Raw genomic sequence first — 19,370 nt, 5'->3', positions numbered from 1 at the left:
AATTTTCCTACAACAACAGCTACCATTCAAGCATTGAGATGGCACCGTTTGAAGCACTTTATGGTAGAAAGTGCAGGTCTCTGATTTGTTGGAGTGAATTGGGGGATAGACATATTACGGGTCCGGAGATTATACAAGAAACTACCGAGAAGATCATCCAAATTCAACAACGGTTGAAAACCGCCCAAAGTTGACAAAAGAGCTACGCTGACATTAAAAGAAAAGATATAGAATTTGAAATTGGAGAGATGGTCATGCTTAAAGTTGCACCTTGGAAAGGCGTTGTTCGATTTGGTAAACGAGGGAAATTAAATCCAAGGTATATTGGACCATTCAAGATTATTGATCGTGTCGGACCAGTAGCTTACCGACTTGAGTTACTTCAACAACTCGCGGCTGTACATAACACTTTCCACGTCTCGAAATTGAAGAAATGTTTTGTTAAAGAAGATCTCACTATTCCGTTAGATGAAATCCAAATCAACGAAAAATTCCAATTCATCGAAGAACACGTCGAAATAATGGATCGTGAGGTTAAAAGACTTAAGCAAAACAAGATACCAATTGTTAAGGTTCGATGGAATGCTCGTAGAGGACCCGAGTTCACCTGGGACCGTGAAGATCAGATGAAGAAGAAATACCCGCATCTATTTCCAGAAGATTCGTCAACACCTTCAATAGCTTAAAATTTCGGGACGAAATTTATTTAACGGGTAGGTACTGTAGTGACCCGAAATTTTCTATGTTTATATATATTAATTGAGATTGATATTTACATGATTAAATGTTTTCAACATGTTAAGCAATCAAACTTGTTAAGACTTGATTAATTGAAATATGTTTCATATAGACAATTGACCACCCAAGTTGACCGGTGATTCACGAACGTTAAAACTTGTAAAAACTATACGATGACATATATATGATTATATATATAGTTAACATGATTTTATTATAAGTATGTATCTCATTAGGTATTTTAACAATGAGTTATATACCTAAAAATGAGACTATTAATTTAAGAAACTCGAAAACGATATATATAACGATTATCGTTATAACAATGTCTTACTAGGTACATATGAATCATATTAAGATATTAATACACTTAGTTAATTATGTTAAATGATAAGTAAATATATTATTAAGTGTATTAACAATGAAATACATATGTAAAAATAAGACTACTAACTTAATGATTTCGAAACGAGACATATATGTAACGATTATCGTTGTAACGACATTTAACTGTATATATATCATACTAAGATATATTATATATCATAATATCATGATAATATAAAAATTTAACATCTCATTTGTTATAATAAACAATGGGTTAACAACATTCAACAAGATCGTTAACCTAAAGGTTTCAAAACAACATTTACATGTAACGACTAACGATGACTTAACGACTCAGTTAAAATGTATATACATGTAGTGTTTTAATATGTATTTATACACTTTTGAAAGACTTCAATACACTTATCAAAATACTTCTACTTAACAAAAATGGTTACAATTACATCCTCGTTCAGTTTCATCAACAATTCTACTCGTATGCACCCGTATTCGTACTCGTACAATACACAGCTTTTAGATGTACGTACTATTGGTATATACACTCCAATGATCAGCTCTTAGCAGCCCATGTGAGTCACCTAACACATGTGGGAACCATCATTTGGCAACTAGCATGAAATATCTCATAAAATTACAAAAATATGAGTAATCATTCATGACTTATTTACATGAAAACAAAATTACATATCCTTTATATCTAATCCATACACCAACGACCAAAAACACCTACAAACACTTTCATTCTTCAATTTTCTTCATCTAATTGATCTCTCTCAAGTTATATTTTCAAGTTCTAAGTGTTCTTCATAAATTCTACAAGTTCTAGTTACATAAAATCAAGAATACTTTCAAGTTTGCTAGCTCACTTCCAATCTTGTAAGGTGATCATCCAACCTCAAGAAATCTTTGTTTCTTACAGTAGGTTATCATTCTAATACAAGGTAATAATCATATTCAAACTTTGGTTCAATTTCTATAATTATAACAATCTTATTTCAAGTGATGATCTTACTTGAACTTGTTTTCGTGTCATGATTCTGCTTCAAGAACTTCGAGCCATCCAAGGATCCGTTGAAGCTAGATCCATTTTTCTCTTTTCCAGTAGGTTTATCCAAGGAACTTAAGGTAGTAATGATGTTCATAACATCATTCGATTCATACATATAAAGCTATCTTATTCGAAGGTTTAAACTTGTAATCACTAGAACATAGTTTAGTTAATTCTAAACTTGTTCGCAAACAAAAGTTAATCCTTCTAACTTGACTTTTAAAATCAACTAAACACATGTTCTATATCTATATGATATGCTAACTTAATGATTTAAAACCTGGAAACACGAAAAACACCGTAAAACCGGATTTACGCCGTCGTAGTAACACCGCGGGCTGTTTTGGGTTAGTTAATTAAAAACTATGATAAACTTTGATTTCAAAGTTGTTATTCTGAGAAAAATGATTTTTATTATGAACACGAAACTATATCCAAAAATTATGTTTAAACTCAAAGTGGAAGTATGTTTTCTAAAATGATACCAACTGTGAAGACCCGTCCTAATCCATCCGGACAAAGTCCGTATCGATTATAAACGATTCACAACAGTTGATTACATCGCGAGGTACTTGACCTCTATATGATACATTTTACAAACATTGCATTCGTTTTTGAAAAGACAATCTTTCATTACATCGAAAGTTGACAACATGCATACCATTTCGTAATATATCTTACTATAATTGACTTAATAATAATCTTGATGAACTCAACGACTCGAATGCAATGTCTTTTGTAATATGTCATGAATGACTCCAAGTAATATCTCTAAGATGAGCAAATGCACAGCGGAAGATTTCTTTCGTACCTGAGAGTAAACATGCTTTAAAGTGTCAACCAAAAGGTTGATGAGTTCATTAGTTTATCATAAAGAATCATTTCATAATTTTAATAGACCACAAGATTTCATAATTCCATTTCTCATAATCATACGTCCCATGCATAGAGACAAAAATCATTCATATGGATTGAACACCTGGTAATCGACATTCACAATATGCATATAAGAATATCCCCATCATTCCGGGATCCTCCTTCGGACATGATATAAATTTCGAAGTACTAAAGCATCCGGTACTTTGGATGGGGCTTGTTGGGCCCGATAGATCTATCTTTAGGATTCGCGTCAATTAGGGTGTCTGTTCCCTAATTCTTAGATTACCAGACTAAAAAGGAGCATATTCGGTTTAATAATCCAACCATAGAATGTAGTTTCGATCACTTGTGTCTATTTCGTAAAGCATTTATAAAAGCAGCGCATGTATTCTCAGTCCCAAAAATATATATTGCAAAAGCATTTAAAAAGGGAGCAAATGAAACTCACCGTACTGTATTTTGTAGTGAAAATACATATGACGACATTGAACAATGCAGGGTTGGCCTCGGATTCACGAACCTATATCATTTGTGTATATTAATACATATAATGGTAATCAAATAATTTCATTTATTAATCTTATAATATTTATATGCTGAGTGTTGTAATTATATGAAATTTATGATAAACCCTAATTAATATATATATATTATGTATATTTTATATCTTAAATTATAAGTTATCTATTTTTATTTTATATATACTTTTAAAGTAGTTAATATTTATAATAATAATAATAATATTAATATTGATATTAATAATAATCTAAATGATAATTCAAATAATAATATTGATTTTGATAAAAATGATAACGATAATAATAATAATATTGACTATAATCTTACTACTAATGGTAATAGTTTTAATAATAATAATACTATTATTAATGATAATAATATTACTTTTCATCATGATAGTGATAATAATAAATAACTTAGCAATAGTTATAATAATAATTATAAGTGTAACTAAAATAATAATAATGATAATTTCTATTTTATTAGTTATGATAATTATAATAACCATAATAGTAATAATAATAATAATAATAATAATAATAATAATAATAATAATAATAATAATAATAATAATAATAATAATAATAATAATAATAATAATAATAATTGTAACTATAACCATACTAATCATGAATAAATGATAATCTTTATACTGGTACTTATATTAGTGATAATAATAATAATTATATGCACATAAATATAATATAATATTTAAATAATTCTTAAAATTATTTATATATTATATATATTTATTTAAAACTGTCGGCAATTAGCAAACAAACTCATGTGAGCTAGAAAAGCAGGCCATGCGACCGCATGGCCCGGAAGTACAAAAAACAATCGGTCGCATGGTGTACTGTAGCACGAGACATCCTATAAATTTCGCGTGTTTCGGCCGAATTGTAACACATCTTTTTCTTTCCTCTCTTACTCTCAACGTGTATATTAATAATATATAATAATGGTAATAATAATAATAATGATAATGATATTAGTTTTATTACTTTTACATGTGATAATAATAATATTACTTATAACATTAATGATAATAATAATAATAATAATAATAATACTTAACAATCATAACAACAATAATTATATTTATAATAATAATAACATTAATAATAATCATAATAATTACTAATAATAATAATAGAAATAAAAATCAAGAAAATATACCCTTTAAAAGCCTTTTTCAAAAAAATGCTCCAGGCGGGACTCGAACCCGAGACCTCTCGCCAACCCGCTATCACTCTTTACCATTCTGCTGCTTGATTATTTCTGTTTTAATACCCTTTCGAATAAATATAAACCCGTATTATTAATGTTCATCTTCTTCCTTCTAACTGTAACTCGATAAAAGATCAAAGTCACTTAACAGCTAATTCCTTCATTAATTTAGACACGTAAATGTTTAAAGGTCGATTACATTGATTAAAACAGACCAGAAATAGAAGAAGACTGTAACAGCTATTTTTCTTCAAGAACGTATGAACCTTAAATCGAATTTCAATTTCTAGGACGTTTTAGTTTATACCTTCAACATGAAAGAGGTTTCAAAACTTATTTAGAAACTGACTGTATCCTTAAACTAATCAAAAACATTTACTGGTGGTCGAATTTCGTGATGAACATAAATTGTTGACTTTTTAGAAATTATGTTTGACTCAGGAATTCATGATCGATAGAAGGAATTGAGACATGAAACTTTGCAGACACTTTGAGTAGAATATTCCTAACACTTCTACATTTACCCATTTCTCAATTAAAATCGAATTAGTGTTTTTCAGAAATTTAAACGCGAACAGAGGTATGAACTAAATACCTTTTTCTTTTCTGTTTAATTCAAAAATAAATAAATATATATAACTGATATTTGATAAGGAAGGATTGAATAAGTCTTCCTAAACACCTAGTAATCATTTGTTTTATGGCTTGAAAGTTGTCGACAGGCCTTGCTCATTCAGTACGAAACTTAAATAAAAAAATAAAAAGCAGATTAAGGCATACACTGATTTTTGTTATGTTGTGGTGATTTGATTCGATTCAGAATTCATTTAAGAGATAGAAACAAATTATATAAAGTTTTGAAAATGACAGAAAACAGAATACTTCGATCCTGTATTTATATACGTATATATTGTATTTATATATATTTATATGTATTTGTATATATATATTCTGTATAATATCTGTATATCTGTTTACATGAATATTTATATAACTAATTAATTCAGTATTTTACATATTAAGGAATTATAATATTATACAAACATTAATAATAGCTTTGATAACAAAATTAGTAACATTATTAATAATGATATTATAAATATCATAATAATATTAGTAAGGAAAATGAATGTAACCATTTTAAATAAAATGATAATTTTTGTAATCAAGTTAATACTAATACTTTTAATAATCTTGATAATAATTAGATTTACAACTTTTACTAATAATAATGATATTAATAATGTTAATATTAGTATTTACCTTTAATCATAATGAAAGTAATAATAACAATATTAATAACTATATTTTAAACTTATAATTACATTTACAATTTATTTACTGTATCATATTTACTAATTATATAATATATATTATAACTTATATTAAATATTTATAATTTAATATATATAGTATCACTTATGTTCATATTTCATATATATAAATATGTGTATATATATAGCAACTTATTTACCATGTATTTTTGTTTTACATAAATAATTCCAGGTTTAGTTTATATTTTATTATTTCAAATTATCATATATCCTTACATTTATATATATATATATTCATTTACAAACAATTGTTCGTGAATCTTCGGCAATGATTCACAATAGTTGATTACATTGCGAGGTATTTGACCTCTATATGATACATTTTGAAAACATTGCATTCGTTTTTAAAAGACAAACTTTCTTTACATCGAAAATTGACAGGCATGCATACCATTTCATAATATCCACTATCCAACTATAAATTGATTTAATAATAATCTTTGATGAACTCAATCACTCGAATGCAACGTTCTTCGAAATATGCTATGAAAGACTCCAAGTAATATCTTTAAAATGAGCAAATGCACAGCGGAAGATTTCTTTAACACCTGAGAATAAACATGCTTTAAAGTGTCAACCAAAAGGTTGGTGAGTTCATTAGTTTATCATAATCATTTATTTCCATCATTTTAATAGACCACAAGAATTTCATTTCCAGTTCTCATAAATATACGTCCCATGCATAGAGACAAAAATAATCATTCATATGGTGAACACCTGGTAACCGACATTAACAATATGCATATAAGAATATCCCCTATCATTCCGGGATCCTCCTTCGGACATGATATAAATTTCGAAGTACTAAAGCATCCGGTACTTTGGATGGGGTTTGTTAGGCCCAATAGATATATCTTTAGGATTCGCGTCAATTAGGGTGTCTGTTCCCTAATTCTTAGATTACCAGACTTTAATAAAAAGGGGCATATTCGATTTCGATAATTCAACCATAGAATGTAGTTTCAATTACTTGTGTCTATTTCGTCAAACATTTATAAAAGCGCATGTATTCTCAGTCCCAAAAATATAAAGGGTAAAAAGGCAAATGAAACTCACCATACTGTATTTCGTAGTAAAAATACATATAACGTCATTGAACAAGTGCAAGGTTGGCCTCGGATTCACGAACCTATATTAATTATATATATTTATATATTGGTCAATATTTGTATAGCAATTTAGGTCAGGTCATAGTGTATTCCTATCCTATAGCTCGAGTCTGACTCTACAGTATAGTAACATGTTATATTACTCATGCTCAATTAAGATTCTAGTAAAAGGTGACGTGTAAAACAACGTAACACAAATGGTTTCATAATCATAAAATAGTATTTTAGGTTTTTTTTTTTTTTTTTGAGAAAATCAACGCAAAAAGTTAACTGAAAAGTTAACAGGAAAAGTCAAAGTTCAAAGTCAAAAGTCAAAGGTTAAAGTCAAAAGTCAAAGGTCAAAGTAAAAATGAGGTCGCATGCAAATATATAATAACTTATATAAAAATGATTTTCGGTCAAACATGACTAAACGGGCCACTTCAGCTATTTTTAGAAAAATTATCGGAACTCCGATTGATAAACGGCCAAAGATAAAAGTTACACATTACCAAAAAGATTAAGCATAAATATTACAGAAGTAAACTAAACCTAGACAACTCATAGTTGCCAACGCGTTTTCGGCGTTTCAAAGTTAATTTTTCAGCTTTAATAAATTTACAAAAGTGACCGAGTAGCCTACTTTGGAGATTTTTAGAAAATTCCTCAAAACTCGTATTGACAAACGGTCAAAGCCTGCAAATTCTCGTTACCACAAAGATATAACGTGATTTTTGGCAAGAGTAAACACATATTAGGCCGACCATGACAACTGATACAAAACTGACATTTTTAAATAAAAAAGTTTCAGCTCTTTTTAGAATTTTAAAATGTGACCAAACCGTCAACTTTGATGATTTTTAGAAAAATCGTCGAGACTCGAATTGACAAACAGCCAGAGTCGTTTGTTAGACCTTACAGCAAAGAATTCAGTGGTATTTTTTTTTATATATGAAACAACGCAGATCAGCGAGAATTTCAGTTCCCGTTTCGACATTTCGTCAAAATTTGCAAAACTTCTTTTGTCCATAACTTGACAACCGTTCAACGAAACGAGACGTGATTTATATGAAAATTCATCTACTCGACGAGTAGAATCCAAATAACCACTTTTTATAACCCAGAAAATTAGTTCACTAATTATCATCAGCAATTTTAATTACGAAATTAATTATGCAATTTGTTTATTTCATAACTTTCTAACCGTTACTTGGATTCAAGTGATTCTTAAACCAAAATTCAACTATTTTTCGCTAGCTTTCCAACGACATGCATATCTTATACCTTATCTCAATCGTATATGTAACTAATTCAGGAATCAACATAACCTATCTAATGGCAATATCAAAAGTACAAGCATGCATAATCCTATATACTCGAGCACTAGTCAGGGATACACTATTAGTATGTAAAAATTATATTATGGGTACTCACATATCAATATTGAGATTCAATATTACACGAAAGGTAGGTAAATGCAACGGAGATGATAAACACTATATTGACCTCACGAGCATACCCATAAACCATACTCAATCACCTCCATAGCTATAACCGATAATTTCTTTAATCCTATCCCACTCTAAAAAACAACTTCGAAATCACTCGGACAGCACTCCGTCGTAATATTTTATGTATACTAATAATATCTTGAGATAATACGGAGTAAATATATATATGTAAATCGATTGAGAGAGTTTAGAGAAAACTATTTTCAAGTTTCTATGAAATAATGAAACCTATTGAATTCTATTTATAATAGATTTTTGAATTATTAAAGTGAATTATTAAAGTATGAATTATTAAAGTATGAATTATTAAAGTGAATTATTAAAGTGAATTATTAAAGTATGAATTATTAAAGTGAATTATTAAAGTATGAATTATTAAAGTTAAAGTAAAGTAAAAATAAAGTAAAGGTAAAGTTTAAGTATAGTAAAAGTATAAAACTATGTACGTATAATACGCGTATAAATATATATAATATTAATTTAAATCGTTATATATATTTAATAAAATAAAATATAAATATCGTTATCTTTATCATACTAGTTAAGTAATGAGTTGTCAAAAGTGGTTCTAGATATTTATAAAAATTATATACGTTTTAATAATAAAGTTCTTTTTAAACTTAAAACGTTTTTGTACGTTTGAAATTAAATAGATCAATCGAGTCTTTATGAGATTCAATCTTCCACTATCCTTTGTCTAGTTCTCAATGATTGACAAATTGTTCATATATATAAATCACTTTACCATTTTCCGAATATTGTTAAAATGAAAAGATTTCTCAAATCAACGTGGGCCTTTCAACAGAGACTCATTGCATTCGTTTTTAAAAGACAATATTTCTTTACATCGAAAATTGACAGGCATGCATACCATTTCATAATATCCACTATCCAACTATAAATTGATTTAATAATAATCTTTGATGAACTCAATGACTCGAATGCAACGTTCTTCAAAATATGCTATGATAGACTCCAAGTAATATCTTTAAAATGAGCAAATGCACAGCGGAAGATTTCTTTAACACCTGAGAATAAACATGCTTTAAAGTGTCAACCAAAAGGTTGGTGAGTTCATTAGTTTATCATAATCATTTATTTCCATCATTTTAATAGACCACAAGAATTTCATTTCCAGTTCTCATAAATATACGTCCCATGCATAGAGACAAAAATAATCATTCATATGGTGAACACCTGGTAACCGACATTAACAATATGCATATAAGAATATCCCCTATCATTCCAGGATCCTCCTTCGGACATGATATAAATTTCGAAGTACTAAAGCATCCGGTACTTTGGATGGGGTTTGTTAGGCCCAATAGATCTATCTTTAGGATTCGCGTCAATTAGGGTGTCTGTTCCCTAATTCTTAGATTACCAGACTTTAATAAAAATGGGCATATTCGATTTCGATAATTCAACCATAGAATGTAGTTTCAATTACTTGTGTCTATTTCGTCAAACATTTATAAAAGCGCATGTATTCTCAGTCCCAAAAATATAAAGGGTAAAAAGGTAAATGAAACTCACCATACTGTATTTCGTAGTAAAAATACATATAACGTCATTGAACAAGTGCAAGGTTGGCCTCGGATTCACGAACCTATATTAATTATATATATTTATATGTTGGTCAATATTTGTATAGCAATTTAGGTCAGGTCATAGTGTAATCCTATCCTATAGCTCGAGTCTGACTCTACAGTATAGTAACATGTTATATTACTCATGCTCAATTAAGATTCTAGTAAAAGGTGACGTGTGAAACAATGTAACACAAATGGTTTCATAATCATAAAATAGTATTTTAGGTTTTTTTTTTTTTTTGAGAAAATCAACGCAAAAAGTTAACTGAAAAGTTAACAGGAAAAGTCAAAGTTCAAAGTCAAAAGTCAAAGGTTAAAGTCAAAAGTCAAAGGTCAAAGTAAAAATGAGGTCGCATGCAAATATATAATAACTTATATAAAAATGATTTTCGGTCAAACATGACTAAACGGGCCACTTCAGCTATTATTAGAAAAATTATCGGAACTCCGATTGATAAACGGCCAAAGATAAAAGTTACACATTACCAAAAAGATTAAGCATAAATATTACAGAAGTAAACTAAACCTAGACAACTCGTAGTTGCCAATGCGTTTTCGGCGTTTCAAAGTTAATTTTTCAGCTTTAATAAATTTACAAAAGTGACCGAGTAGCCTACTTTGGAGATTTTTAGAAAATTCCTCAAAACTCGTATTGACAAACGGTCAAAGCCTGCAAATTCTCGTTACCACAAAGATATAATATGATTTTTGGCAAGAGTAAACACATATCAGGCCGACCATGACAACTGATACAAAACTGACATTTTTAAATAAAAAAGTTTCAGCTCTTTTTAGAATTTTAAAATGTGACCAAACCGTCAACTTTGATGATTTTTAGAAAAATCGTCGAGACTTGAATTGACAAACAACCAGAGTCTTTTGTTAGACCTTAAACGAATTGATCAGCGAGAATTTCAGTTCCCGTATCGACATTTCATCAAAATTTGCAAAACTTCTTTTGTCCATAACTTGACAACCGTTCAACGAAACGAGACGTGCTTTATATGAAAATTCATCTACTCGATAAAGTATTTAATCTAATATTTTGTTTACGTTTCAAGTTATAATATATATACACATATACATATATAATCATATTCGTTTAATGGTTCGTGAATCGTTGGAACTTGGTCGAGGTTGAATGAATGTATAACCATAGTTTAAAATTCTTGAAATTTAACTTAACAAATATTGCTTATCGTGTCGGAATCATATAAAGATTAAAGTTTAAATTTGGTTAGAAATTTCCGGGTTGTCACAGTACCTACCCGTTAAAGAAATTTCGTCCCGAAATTTGAGTGGAAAGGTCGTGAATGATAATAAGTATGTTTTCATGATGCATACGGGCTGAAAATTAGAGTTTTATCATCAGCGAATAATTTGGATAAACAATCCATTTATATGAAGAGTACGAATGAAGCTAACATAGAAGAGTGAAATGAGTAAGTGTAGATTCATATTATCATTTGACGTAGATATGATTGATTCCCAGATTTTAAGGGATTTGAAGAAAATCTTCTTAATAAGATTTGACTCTCCGATAATCAAGGGAATTAGGATCAGCTTTAAATGCGATCATCCATTTTAATTGTTCTGTCGAAGATTTTCTTATAAATTTACCTCCTTCGTTTCCTTACAACTCACACCATCTGTTGATGCATTTTATGCAAGTCCCTAGACATCTACCCTCGTCCATTGCAGGTACTACAGTTTACAGGCCACCATGATTGCTCGTTATTATCCTATCCGTGTTTGTATGTGGTTACAGGAACTGCAGGAATGAGATTTAGATGTTTGACTATGTTAGACTTAGTCAGACGTACGAGTGAAGCCTCACTAGTACGGCTGACAGGCTCATACGCATCGTTGATGCTGAGCTAAGTCACAATTACAACCTAAATGATAAGACACGAGTGAGTGATCACCCGTACGGTTGATGAAGCCAACTCGTACATGTGATGAATGAATCGTATGGGTGTGCTATTATACTACTGCAATTGGGGATTTTTTAAACAGAAAAATATCAAAGAAAAACTCCAAACATCTCTGTTCTTCAACTTTTTACTCGATTCATGAATTCGAATGAAACTTCAAATTGTATTAATGCCATTCTGTTAGAAAACAATCATTCAAACTATCTGGAAACTTTCAATCACCAATTTTCAGTTTCGAGTAAGTAATTCGAAGTCAAACTTTTAGCTTTAAAAAGTCAAACGTTGTTCAAAGATCAAATTGGAGTCTTAGGTGTCGTTTTTATTAAAATTGATGGTCCATAAGGTTTTTATGAATCATTATCAACACAATTCATGTTACAAGTATTAGCTAAAACTTTATTAAAATCAAAAACCATATTTTTTTTTTAGTTTCAACAGCGACTGCTGTAATTTCTATATATATATAATTTTTTTTTTTACGAAATCAGTTAAATTTAAAACACAATATAAATCATTTTCCTGTTCTAATGCGAGTTTAAAACAAACAGAATATGTTTTGGTATGTGCTCTGGTCGACTTTAGATTTAGAAAGGAAGGAAGAATATGAAGTCAGGAAATAATCGGGTTATATAGTATGGGTTGTATTGTAAAATAGATAAACAAGCTTAGCCGATTGGTTTAGTGAGTGTTTGGGTTTTCGAGAGGTCGGGGGTTCGAGTCTCGCATGAGGCACCATTTATCTTTTTTTTTTGGAACCCTTTCCAAAGGTAGTATTCTATTTTATTATTATTATTATTATTATTATTATTATTATTATTATTATTATTATTATTATTATTATTATTATTATTATTATTATTATTATTATTATTATTATTATTATTATTATTATTATAGTTATTATAATTATTATTATTGTTGTTGTTGTTGTTGATATCACTGTTATTATAAATTATTGTTATTATTTCATGTATTATAATTATTATTATTATTATCAAACCTAAAGTATTATAAAGGTTATTACCATTAGTATTAATTGTATAGTTATTATTATTATTATTATTAATTTTATTATTTAAAATATTACTAGTATTATTATGATTGTTATAATTATAACTATCAATATTACTATGACAATAATATTATCTCTTGTGATTTTTATAAATATTAGTAACACCCTAGAAATATTAATATTATCATTTATTATTACTATTTTCATCAAACTATAAGTATGGGTATTATTATTATGTATTATTAATATTATCATCATTATTAGTACTATCAGATTTTATAAGTGGTATTATCAGTATTATTAATATCGTTATTATTACTATTAAAACTATTATCCTAACTATTATTAACAATAAAATTTCCATAATTATTATTGTTATCAGTATTTTTTTTATATTATTATGATAATCAAATACAACTTTACTTACCATTATTAATATATATTAGTAAATAAATATTATGTATATAAAGATATATCTCTATAGGTAATATTACATAAAAGTATGTATTAATCATATTAACGAATTTTATGTGAATAATCATATATATAACAAATTAGGTATTTTAAAATAAAACTAACTGAATATATATTAATATATCTATCTAAACACTAATCATTCTTGTATACACAAAAATTAAATATATATAATATATAACATAAGTTATAATATATAAATTTGTTCAATTACGATTATATATATTAATAAATATACAAATGATATAGGTTCGTGAATCCGAGGCTAACCCCGCATTGTTCAGTTGTTCAATATAGTCATATGTATTTTTACTACAAAATACATTAGGTGAGTTTCATTTGATCCCTTTTACTCTTTACATTTTTGGGCTGAGAATACATGCAATGTTTTAATAACTATTTTACAATATTTATATGCGTGAGTTTCATTATTCCCTTTTTATATATATTTTTAGGCTGAGAATACATGCAAATGCTTTATTAACTGTTTTACAATATTTATATGTGTGAGTTTCATTTGCCTTTTTACCCTTTATATTTTTGGGCTGAGAATACATGCGCAATTTTTATAAATGATTTACAAAATAGACACAAGTACGTGAAACTACATTCTATGGTTGAATTATCGAAATCGAATATGCCCCTTTTTATTTAGTCTGGTAATCTAAGAATTAGGGAACAGACACCCTAATTGACGCGAATCCTAAAGATAGATCTATCGGGCCCAACAAGCCCCATCCAAAGTAGAAGATGCTTTAGTACTTCGAAATTTATATCATGTCCGAAGGAGGATCCCGGAATGATGGGGATATTCTTATATGTATATTGTGAATGTCGGTTACCAGGTGTTCAATCCATATGAATGATTATTTTTGTCTCTTTGTATGGGACGTATATTTATGAGATCTGAAAATGAAATCTTGTGGTCTATTAAAATGATGGAAATGATTATTTATGTTAAACTAATGAACTCACCAACCTTTTGGTTGACACTTGAAAGCATGCTTATTCTAGGTACGAAAGAAATCTTCCGCTGTGCATTTGCTCATTTTAAAGATATTACTTGGAGTCATTCATGACATATTTCAAAAAACGTTGCATTCGAGTCATTGAGTTCATCAAGAATATTATCAAGTCATTTATTGTTTAGATATATTATGAAATGGTATGCATGCCTGTCAACTTACAATGAGATGGAAGTTTGTCTTTTGAAAACGAATGCAATGTTTGTAAAATGTATCATATAGAGGTCAAGTACCTCGCGATGTAATCAACTATTGTGAATCATTTATATTCGATGTGGACTTCGTCCGGATGGATTAGGACGGGTCTCTACAGTCCCGAAATTTTAAGCTGTTGAAGGTGTTGACGAATCTTCTGGAAATAGATGCGGGTATTTCTTCTTCATCTGATCTTCACGCTCCCAGGTGAACTCGGGTCCTCTACGAGCATTCCATCGAACCTTAACAATTGGTATCTTGTTTTGCTTAAGTCTTTTAACCTCACGATCCATTATTTCGACGGGTTCTTCGATGAATTGGAGTTTTTCGTTGATTTGGATTTCATCTAACGGAATAGTGAGATCTTCTTTAGCAAAACATTTCTTCAAATTCGAGACGTGGAAAGTGTTATGTACAGCCGCGAGTTGTTGAGGTAACTCAAGTCGGTAAGCTACTGGTCCGACACGATCAATAATCTTGAATGGTCCAATATACCTTGGATTTAATTTCCCTCGTTTACCAAATTGAACAACGCCTTTCCAAGGTGCAACTTTAAGCATGACCATCTCTCCAATTTCAAATTCTATATCTTTTCTTTTAATGTCAGCGTAGCTCTTTTGTCGACTTTGGGCGGTTTTCAACCGTTGTTGAATTTGGATGATCTTCTCGGTAGTTTCTTGTATAATCTCCGTACCCGTAATCTGTCTATCCCCCAATTCACTCCAACAAATCGGAGACCTGCACTTTCTACCATAAAGTGCTTCAAACGGTGCCATCTCAATGCTTGAATGGTAGCTATTATTGTAGGAAAATTCTGCTAACGGTAGATGTCGATCCCAACTGTTTCCGAAATCAATAACACATGCTCATAGCATGTCTTCAAGCGTTTGTATCGTCCTTTCGCTCTGCCCATCAGTTTGTGGATGATAGGCAGTACTCATGTCTAGACGAGTTCCTAATGCTTGCTGTAATGTCTGCCAGAATCTTGAAATAAATCTACCATCCCTATCAGAGATAACAGAGATTGGTATTCCATGTCTGGAGACGACTTCCTTCAAATACAGTCGTGCTAACTTCTCCATCTTGTCATCTTCTCTTATTGGCAGGAAGTGTGCTGATTTGGTGACACGATCAACTATTACCCAAATAGTATCAAAAACACTTGCAGTCCTTGGCAATTTAGTGATGAAATCCATGGTAATGTTTTCCCATTTCCATTCCGGGATTTCGGGTTGTTGAAGTAGACCTGATGGTTTCTGATGCTCAGATTTGACCTTAGAACACGTCAAACATTCTTCTACGTATTTAGCAACATCGGCTTTCATACCCGGCCACCAAAAATGTTTCTTGAGATCCTTGTACATCTTCCCCATTCCAGGATGTATTGAGTATCTGGTTTTATGAGCTTCTCTAAGTACCATTTCTCTCATATCTCCAAATTTTGGTACCCAAATCCTTTCAGCCCTATACCGGGTTCCGTCTTCCCGAATATTAAGATGCTTCTCCGATCCCTTGGGTATTTCATCCTTTAAATTTCCCTCTTTTAAAACTCCTTGTTGCGCCTCCTTTATTTGAGTAGTAAGGTTATTATGAATCATTATATTCATAGATTTTACTCGAATGGGTTCTCTGTCCTTCCTGCTCAAGGCATCGGCTACCACATTTGCCTTCCCCAGGTGGTAACGAATCTCAAAGTCGTAATCATTCAACAATTCAATCCACCTACGTTGCCTCATATTCAGTTGTTTCTGATTAAATATGTGTTGAAGACTTTTGTGGTCGGTATATATAATACTTTTGACCCCATATAAGTAGTGCCTCCAAGTCTTTAATGCAAAAACAACCGCGCCTAATTCCAAATCATGCGTCGTATAGTTTTGTTCGTGAATCTTCATATGTCTAGACGCATAAGCAATCACCTTCGTTCGTTGCATTAATACACAACCGAGACCTTGCTTTGATGCGTCACAATAAATCACAAAATCATCATTCCCTTCAGGCAATGACAATATAGGTGCCGTAGTTAGCTTTTTCTTCAATAACTGAAACGCTTTCTCTTGTTCATCATTCCATTCAAATTTCTTCCCTTTATGCGTTAATGCAGTCAAGGGTTTTGCTATTCTGGAAAAGTCTTGGATGAACCTTCTGTAGTAACCAGCTAGTCCTAAAAACTGGCGTATGTGTTTCGGAGTTTTCGGGGTTTCCCACTTTTCAACAGTTTCTATCTTTGCCAGATCCACCTTAATACCTTCTTTGTTCACTATGTGACCGAGGAATTGAACTTCTTCCAACTAAAATGCACACTTTGAAAACTTAGCGTACAATTCTTCCTTCCTCAATACTTCTAACACCTTTCTCAAATGTTCACCGTGTTCTTGGTCATTCTTTGAGTAAATAAGTATGTCATCAATGAAAACAATGACAAACTTGTCAAGGTATGGTCCACACACTCGGTTCATAAGGTCCATGAACACAGCTGGTGCATTAGTTAAACCAAACGGCATGACCATAAACTCGTAATGATCGTAACGTGTTCTGAAAGCAGTCTTTGGAATATCATCTTCTTTCACCCGCATTTGATGATACCCGGAACGTAAGTCAATCTTTGAATAAACAGACGAGCCTTGTAGTTGATCAAATAAGTCATCGATTCTCGGTAGTGGGTAGCGGTTCTTGATGGTAAGTTTGTTCAACTCTCGGTAGTCGATACACAACCTGAATGTACCATCTTTCTTCTTGACAAACAAAACAGGAGCTCCCTACGGTGATGTGCTTGGTCGAATGAAACCACGCTCTAAAAGTTCTTGTAATTGGCTTTGCAGTTCTTTCATCTCGCTGGGTGCGAGTCTGTAAGGAGCACGAGCTATTGGTGCAGCTCCTGGTACAAGATCTATTTGAAATTCAACAGATCGATGTGGGGGTAATCCCGGTAATTCTTTCAGAAATACATCGGGAAATTCTTTTGCAATGGGAACATCATTGATGCTCTTTTCTTCAGTTTGTACTTTCTCGACATGTGCTAGAACAGCATAGCAACCTTTTCTTATTAGTTTTTGTGCCTTCAAATTACTAATAAGATGTAGCTTCGTGTTGCCCTTTTCTCCGTACACCATTAAGGGTTTTCCTTTTTCTCGTATAATGCGAATTGCATTTTTGTAACAAACGATCTCTACTTTCACTTCTTTCAACCAGTCCATACCGATTATCACATCAAAACTCCCTAACTCTACTGGTATCAAATCAATCTTAAATGTTTCGCTAACCAGTTTAATTTCTCGATTCCGACATATATTATCTACTGAAATTAATTTACCATTTGCTAATTCGAGTAAAAATTTACTATCCAAAGACGTCAATGGACAACTTAATTTAGCACAAAAATCTCTACTCATATAGCTTCTATCCGCACCCGAATCAAATAAAACGTAAGCAGATTTGTTGTCAATAAGAAACGTACCCGTAACAAGCTCCGGGTCTTCCTGTGCCTCTGCCGCATTAATATTGAAAACTCTTCCGCGGCCTTGTCCATTCGTGTTCTCCTGGTTCGGGCAATTTCTAATAATGTGGCCCGGTTTTCCACATTTATAACAAACTACATTGGCATAACTTTCTCCGACACTACTTGCTCCACCATTACTCGTTCCGACACAATTTGTTCCTTTCGTTCTATTAACCCCTGGTCCGTAGACCTCACACTTCGCCGCGCTATGACCATTTCTTTTACACTTATTGCAAAATTTGGTGCAGAACCCCGAGTGATACTTTTCACACCTTTGGCATAGTTGCTTCTGATTGTTGTTGTTGTTGCGGTTATTATTATTGTTGGGATGATTGTTGTAGTTGCTGTTGTTATTGTTGTTGTTGTTGTTGGGCCGTTTGTTGTAGTTGCGATTGATGTTGCGATTGTTGGGATAATTGTTGCGATTATTGTTGTTATTGCTGTTGTTGTTATATTGGTGATTCTTATCACCGTTTTCCTCCCACTTTCTTTTGACTTGCTTCACATTGGCCTCTTCAGCAGTCTGTTCTTTAATTCTTTCTTCAATCTGGTTCACTAGTTTGTGAGCCATTCTACATGCCTGTTGTATGGAGGCTGGCTCGTGTGAACTTATATCTTCTTGGATTCTTTCCGGTAATCCTTTCACAAACGCGTCGATCTTCTCTTCCTCATCTTCGAACGCTCCCGGACACAATAGGCACAATTCTGTGAATCGTCTTTCATACATGGTAATATCAAATCCTTGGGTTCGTAACCCTCTAAGTTCTATCTTGAGCTTATTGACCTCGGTTCTGGGACGGTACTTCTCGTTCATCAAGTGCTTGAATGCTGACCACGGTAGTGCGTACGCATCGTCTTGTCCCACTTGCTCTAGATAGGTATTCCACCATGTTAACGCAGAACCTGTGAAGGTATGCGTAGCGTACTTCACTTTATCCTCTTCA

Source organism: Rutidosis leptorrhynchoides, chromosome 3 (genome assembly GCF_046630445.1).
Source record: "Rutidosis leptorrhynchoides isolate AG116_Rl617_1_P2 chromosome 3, CSIRO_AGI_Rlap_v1, whole genome shotgun sequence".
In the NCBI taxonomy this organism is placed as follows: domain Eukaryota; kingdom Viridiplantae; phylum Streptophyta; class Magnoliopsida; order Asterales; family Asteraceae; genus Rutidosis; species Rutidosis leptorrhynchoides.
The sequence above is the reverse complement of the archived record's forward strand: the minus strand, read 5'-3'. Positions refer to the sequence as shown.